Genomic DNA, 7,454 nt, shown 5'->3' with positions numbered 1-7,454 from the left:
AGGATTGACAAGGGCAGAGCAGTCGATGTGATCTATATGGACTATAGTAAGGCGTTCGACAAGGTTCCCCATGAGAGACTGGCTAGCAAGGTTAGATCTCACAGAATACAGGGTGAATCAACTGTTTGGATACAGAACTGGCTCAATGGTAGAAGACAGAGGGTGGTGGAGGAGCGTTGTTTTTCAAACTGGAGGCCTGTGACCAGTAGAGTGCCACAAGGATCGGTGCTGGGTCAACTATTTTTTGTCATTTACATAAATGATTTGGATGTGAGCATAAAAGGTACAGTTAGTAAGTTTGCAGATGACACCAAAATTGGAGGTGTAGTGGACAACGAAGAGGGTTACCTCAGATTACAACAGAATCTTGATCAGATGGGCCAATTGGTTGAGAAGTGGCAGATGGAGTTTAATTTAGACAAATGCGAGGTGCTGCATTTTGGGAAAGCAAATCTTAGCAGGACTTATACATTTAATGGTAAGGTCCTAGGGAGTGTTGCTGAACAAGGAGATCTTGGAGTGCAAGTTCATAGCTCCATGAAAGTGGAGTCGCAGGTAGATAGGATAGTGAAGAAGGCATTTGGTATGCTTTCCTTTATTGGTCAGAGTATTGAGTACAGGAGTTGGGAGGTCATCTTGCGGCTGTACAGGACACTGGTTAGGCCACTGTTGGAATTCTGGTCTCCTTCCTATCGGAAAGATGTTGTGAAACTTGTAAGGGTTCAGAAAAGAGTTACAAGGATGAAGCCAGGGTTGGAGGATCTGAGCTATAGGGAGAGGTTAAATAGGCTGAGGCTGTTTACCCTGGAGCGTCGGAGGTTGAGGGGTGACCTTATAGAGGTTTACAAAATTATGAGGGGCATGGATAAGGTAAATAGACAAAGTCTTTTCCTTGGGATTGGGAAATCCAGAACTAGAGGGCATAGGTTTAGAGTGAGAGGGGAAAGATATAAAAGAGACCTAAGGGGCAACTTTTTCACATAGAGGGTGGTACGTGTGTGGAATGAGCTGCCAGAGGAAGTGGTGGAGGCAGGTACAAATGCAGCATTTAAGAGGCATTTAGGTGGGTTTATGAATAGGATGGGTTTGGAGGGATATGGGCCAGCTGCTGGCAGGTGGGACTAGATTGAGTTGGGATATCTGGTTGGCATGGATGGATTGGACTGAAGGGTCTGTTTCAATGCTGTACATCTCTATGACTCTATGACTCTACTCTGGGCATATGGGCACCACTGGCTGGCCAGCATCTATTGCTCACCCCAGTTACCTTTGAGAAAGTGTTGGTGAGCTGCTTTTCAGATAGGTTTTGGGGAGCCAGGAGGTGAGTTATTTGCCTCCAAATTCCAAGCCTTCAGGCTGCTCTTGTAGCCACTGCTTATTCAGTGAGTTCAATTGAGTTTCTGGTCACTGGTAACCCCAAGGATGTTGATAATGGTGGATTCCATGATGATAACACTATCTAGTGGTTAGATTGTCTCTTATTGGAGGTGGTCATTGCCTGATATTTGTATGACTCAAATGTTATGTCAAACCAAGCCTGGATTTTGTCCAGGTCTTATTGCATTTGAACATGGACTGCTTCTGTGTCTGGACTCGTGAATGGTGTTGAACAATTTTACAATCATTGGTGAACATCTCCTCTTTGGACCTTATGATGGAGGGAAGGTTATTGAGGAAGCAGCCAAAGGTGGTTGAGCCTCGAACACAACCCTGAAGAACTCCTGCAGAGATGTCCTGGAGCTGAAATGACTGACCTCTAACAATTACAACCATCCTCCTGTGTGCCAGGTATGACTCCAACCAGCAGAGTTTGCCCATGATGTCCACTGATTCCAGCTTTGCTGGGGCTCCTTGATACAGCAGCTTTGGCAGCTCAATCATTTGGTCGAATGTAGCCTTAATGTCAAAGTTTGTCAGTCTCAACTCACTAGTGGCATACTGCAAGGATCAGTGCTTTGACCTAAGTTATGCACAATTTATATTCATAATTTTGATGAGGGAACAAAATGTAATGTCTCCAAGATTGCAGATGACACAAAGCTGGGTAGTAGGTTGAGCTGTGAGGAGAATGCAGAGATGTTTCAGTGCGATTTGCATGAGTTAAGTGAGTGGGCAAATGCAGGATAGATGAAGTGGAAAAATATGACATTATCCACTTTGGTAGAAAAACAAGATTATCATCTGAATGGCAATGGATTGAGAAAGGAGAAGATGCAACAAATCCTGGGTGTCCTTACACATCAGGAACTGAAAGCAAAATGCAGAGATAGCTGGTGGCGAAGAAGGCGAATGGTATATTGGCCTTCATAGCAAGAGGATTCAAGTGCAGGAGGAGCGATGTCTTGCTGCAATTCTACAGGGCCTTATTTGAGGAACGATGTTCTGGCTTTGAAGGAAGTGCAACATAGGTTCCTGGGATGGCTGGACTGAAGCAAGAATCGGTTAGGTCTATATTGACAAGTGGTTAGAAGAATGAAAGTGGTCTAACTACATTCTGCTTGACTGGCACAGTCATATAACAGACTTGAATAATTTTGACTAATTTGCAGTTGCCAGTTTGGAATTTTGGCTCATCAAGTCCAGCATTCTATTGCATTTCCTAAACTGCTGGCGGAAATGCATGACAAATGGAATTGTGAGAAATCTGAATTTGACTCCTTACTGTTTGACTGTAATACTTATGACCTTGCTCTACGCTAGTGTGTAGCACAATAGAAGGTATGAAAGTTCATGTCAAAATTTACAGCTATGAGTGGTATAGATCTTGACTTTGTATAAATGTGCAGAATGAGTGATGAAGAATCAGTGACCTGATGTTTTGTTTGTTTGAAGTTAGTTCATTACTCAACCTGTCATTTTTCTGACACCCAGTTGTAGCAAGTTAAGATCTTCTTCAATGTATTCTATATTAGAAATTTGAGTTTAAAAATAAAGCATATGGATTAATGTTATAGGGACAAAAATCATAAAATTTGGGTGAATTTTCAAACTGAGTACTGACACCATGTACTCTAACTGGTAGGCCTGAGGCTGGTCAGTAATTGGGCTTCAGGACATACTTTAAGAAAATGAGCGAGCTGCCAGAGCTGCTGCATCAACACATTTCAGGAAACAAATTGCAGCCCATTTAGCTCGCCTACAGCAGCCCTGAGGTAAGTGCCCAAAGTAGGTGAATGAGAGGACAGCTGAATGGATGGCCGATCAAACTCAGCATCAATCTGAGTAGCCAGGAGTAGTGCCCAGTAAGAACTTGCACCATTTACGTACATTATCTAGCAGAAAAGTAATCAACATGGACATGAAAATCGCCTGAAGATGTGTCACACTGAACTCAAAACATTAACACTGTTGCTCTCTCCACAGATGCTTTCTGACCTGCTGAGTTTCTCTGGCACTTTCTGTCCATATTTGAAATTTCCAACATTTGCAGTATTTTTGCTTTTGCATGGACATAAAAAGATGCTTACCTGGGAATGCTAAATGCGAAGTATGAGTTGATGGAAGGTCTGCATTTCCCTGCAAATGTATTTCTTAGGACATGTTTTTGCTGTTTTGGAAGTTTCAAAGGCCACTGCAACAATACATTATCTTGGAATGCAAAATATGTTATTTAGTGCTTCAAATCCCAGGATTGGCAATGAAAGGATATTTCACCATGATCATGTCAAGTGAGGTAATTTATGTAAGTGTGTTCCTGTGTGTAAGACTCTTCATGCAAATTGTGCTTATTCACATTGTTATATTTAATATCGCTCTAACACCGTTGCAATTTTAAAAATAGTGCACAAGAACCTCAGACCTAAAAAGATATGAACAAGAGGAACCCATGAGACATTCCAACCTGTTCTATTAGTTTTTGGCTGATTGTTACCTCAACACCATCTACCTGCCTTTGATTTGTGTCTCTCAATGCATTTACTTAATAAACAATCTGTTGATTCGGGTCTCAGAAAATCTCAATTGACCCAACATCCACAGCCTGTAGTGAGACAGTACCAGATTTCCACTAAATTAGGGCCTTATATTTAAATAAAGCCAATTACAGAGATATGAAAAGCACGTTGGCTAAGGTAGATTTGGGAAATTAGATTAAAAGATCTGACGGTGGATTAGCAAGGACAAATATTGAAAGAAATAATTCATAGTTCTCAATCAATATACATTTCCTTGAGGAATAAAACTTCACTGGAAAAATTGTCACTAACTGGAGAAGTTAAGAATAGCATTAGATTAAAAGGAAAGGCTTATATATTGTCAAAAAGGATAGTAAGCTGAAGGATTGTGAGGATTTTAAAAATCCGCAAAATATGCCCAAGGAAGTATTACAGAGATAAAATAGAACAAGACAAAACTAGCTAAAACTGGCTCAGATTCTAAGCATGTCTACCAGTATGTAAAAAGGAAAGAATTAACAAAAATACTTAGACATAAAGATGAGAGAAATAATAATGGGTCGGGTCAAAGGAGATTGCAGTGCTGTTAGACAGATGTTTTCTTGTCTGTTTTCATTGCAGATAAGACCCATGAAAGGGTGAACCAAAAGTCGAGTAAAATGACACAGTTGAGCGAGCCAAGTATAATATTTCCAAGTTTTCAGATGTTATAAAGCTTGCCGGGAAAATAAGCTTGCAGCAGGACATACAATCTTAGCTGCGAACAGATTCGATAAACGGACAACGAGATAGCAGATGGAATATAATTTGAAATTACAATGAAATTATTCGCCTTGTTAGGAAGAAAAGAAGAACAGAAAAATTCACAACATTTTGGGGAGTGGTAAACGTTGTAACCCAAAGACTTGGGTATCTTTGAACATAAACCACAAAAGATTAACCTATGGGTACAGCAAACAACCTCAGTTGTGTCAAACTGTAACAGAAAAGTTAAAAAGGAGTGAAACCTGATGGCCCACACAGCATCAACCAGAAAATAAAACCAACAGTACATGCAGTCCTGTTAATGCAGCACAGTCCTCCTCACTGACATCTAGGGGCCAGTGCTACAATTGGAAATGCTGTCCTACAGATCAGTCGAGCAACAGCCTGGCATAGTCATTTTCACAGAAACATTTCTTACCATGTCCCAGACATCACCAGCAAAATCCCTGGATATGTCCTATCCCTTCAGCAGGCCAAATTCACATGAGATGGTGACATAGTGATAGAGAGTCACAGGGAGTTGCCTGGAAGGGTATGAAGACTGGGCAGGAAAGTGGAGTTGAGTTCAAGATGAGATCAGCCATGATTGTATCAAATGGTGGAGCAGGCTCAAAGGGCTGAATTGCTTATTCCTGCTCTTATTTTTATGGAAGTCATCAACATTGACTTTGGATCCTGTGAAGTCTCTAGCATTGGGTCAAACCTAGGCAAGGAAACCTCCTGCTACCTACTACTTACTACCTCACTGCTCGGGAAGCTGATGAATCAGTACTCCACCATGTTGCACACTGCTTGAAGAAAGCTATGAGAGTGGCAAGGATGCTAAATGCACACTGATTGGGAAAATTCAATGTCCATTGCCAAGAGTGTTTTGATAGCAGTTCTATTGTCCTAGCTATTTGCGCTTGAAAGGACATAGCTACTAGATTGAGCACATAGAATGTGGTGAGGGGAACAACAAGAGGGGAAAATATATTTGAACTTCTGCTCACTGATCTACCTGTTGCATATGCCTCTGTTCATGATAGTATGGTTGGAGCTGTTCTGAAGATGAAGTGCTATTTTTATAAAGAGGATTTCCATTGTACTGTGTGGGACTACCTCTATGTTAAATGGTACAGATGTCAAACAGATCTAGAAAATCAATCTGACCATTCATGAGGCTCTGATGATCATCAACAACAGCAGAATTGTATTCGATCAAAACCTGTAATCTCGTGGACTGGAATATGCCCCATCCTTCTGGTATTATCAAGCCAGAAGGTAAAATCTGACTCAATGAAGAGTGTAGCAAATGCCTAGAGCAGTACCAGGTGTACCTAAAGATAAGGTGCCAATCTCATTGTATACCCAACACCAGAAATGGCATTCCATATAGAGAATTGTTCCCACATAGATGGATTAAATTTCAGCTCTGTTGTCCCGCAACATATCGTCATGAATATTGTTGGATGACAAAACAACTCATTGTACATGTAAGCTCCTACAAATATCCTCATTCTAAACTTTGGGAAGCTGAACACTTCAGTGTAAAAAACAAGGCTAAAGAATTTGCATACAATTTTAACCAGAAGTGCTAAATAGATGATTGATCTCAGCTTGGTCTGCATTACAGACGCCAATCTTCACCCAACTCAATTAATTCCAACTGGTATTAAAAACCACTAAAGGATATTGGATATTGTAAAGGCTATGGACCCTGACAAGATATTGGCAATGGTACTGAAGATTTGTGCTTCAGAATTAGTCACACCCCTAGGCAAGTTGCTCTTGTACACTGACAGATAACTGGTAAAATGAAAAATTTCCCAAGTATAAGATAATAGATGTTAAGAAATAAGAACAGGAATAAGCCATTTGTCCCCTTGAGATTACTCCATTATTCAGTAGGATCAAACTAATCCAACATTCCTCACATCCACTTTCCTGCTTTTCCCCCATGACCCTTAAATCCCTTAATGATCCAGAAGCTATCTATCTCGGCCTTAAATATACACAGGAACTTTGTTCCCACAACTTTCTGTGGCAAGGAGTTCCAAATACTCACAAACCTTTGAGAGAAGGAATTCCTGCTCATTTCAGTCTTAAATTGGTGTCCCGTTATTCTGAGGCTATGCCCTCTCGACTTAGATTCTACCATGAGGGGAAATATCCTCTCAACATTTAACCTGTCAAGCCCCTAAAGTAGCTTATATATTTTAATTAGATCACCTCTCATTATTCTAAGCTCCAGTGAGTAGAATGTCAACAAGGGAGAAGTTAAGAGTGTGATGGAATGCTGTGTACATACCTGGATGAGAGTGTATAAGGGAATGTAAGGTTAATGGTGAGAAATGATTAGATTAGATTCCCTACAGTGTGGAAACAGGCCCTTCGGCCCAACAAGTCCACACATTCATGTTTCTTGGGCCAGTGGCGTAATGGATAACGCATCTGACTTTGGATCAGAAGAATGTAGGTTCGAGTCCTACCTGGCTCGTGGGGAATGTCTGTGAAGTCCTGTCAGGACGTTGCCTCTGTGATTTCGCATTTAATGTAGTTGGCTAGGTCAGTTAGATTGATGGTTGGTTTATAATGCATATTGATGCCCACAGTGGAGGTTCAATTCCTGCTCAGGTTGCTATGAACTGTTCCACTTTGTGACCTCTCCTCTTGTGGGCTGCACAGTGGCACAGTGGTTAGCACTGCTGCCTCACAGCGCCAGAGACCCGGGTTCAATTCCCGCCTCAGGCGACTGTGTGGAGTTTGCACGTTCTCCCCGTGTCTGCGTGGGTTTCCTTCGGGTGCTCCGGTTTC

At 41.4% G+C, this 7,454-nt stretch overlaps 1 non-coding gene across 1 annotated transcript; it reads left to right on the top strand.

Annotated features, from left to right (window-relative positions):
- Nucleotides 1-7,064: 7,064 nt before the first annotated feature.
- On the top strand, nt 7,065-7,137 carry trnaq-uug (transfer RNA glutamine (anticodon UUG)). The gene has a single exon. It is a non-coding gene; the product is annotated as a tRNA-Gln (tRNA).
- The last annotated feature ends 317 nt before the right edge of the window (nt 7,138-7,454 follow it).

This window comes from Chiloscyllium plagiosum, unplaced genomic scaffold (assembly GCF_037043375.1).
Source record: "Chiloscyllium plagiosum isolate Xiang-an unplaced genomic scaffold, Cpla_swu_hap1 HiC_scaffold_2, whole genome shotgun sequence".
Lineage (NCBI taxonomy): Eukaryota > Metazoa > Chordata > Chondrichthyes > Orectolobiformes > Hemiscylliidae > Chiloscyllium > Chiloscyllium plagiosum.
The sequence above is the reverse complement of the archived record's forward strand: the minus strand, read 5'-3'. Positions and strand labels throughout refer to the sequence as shown.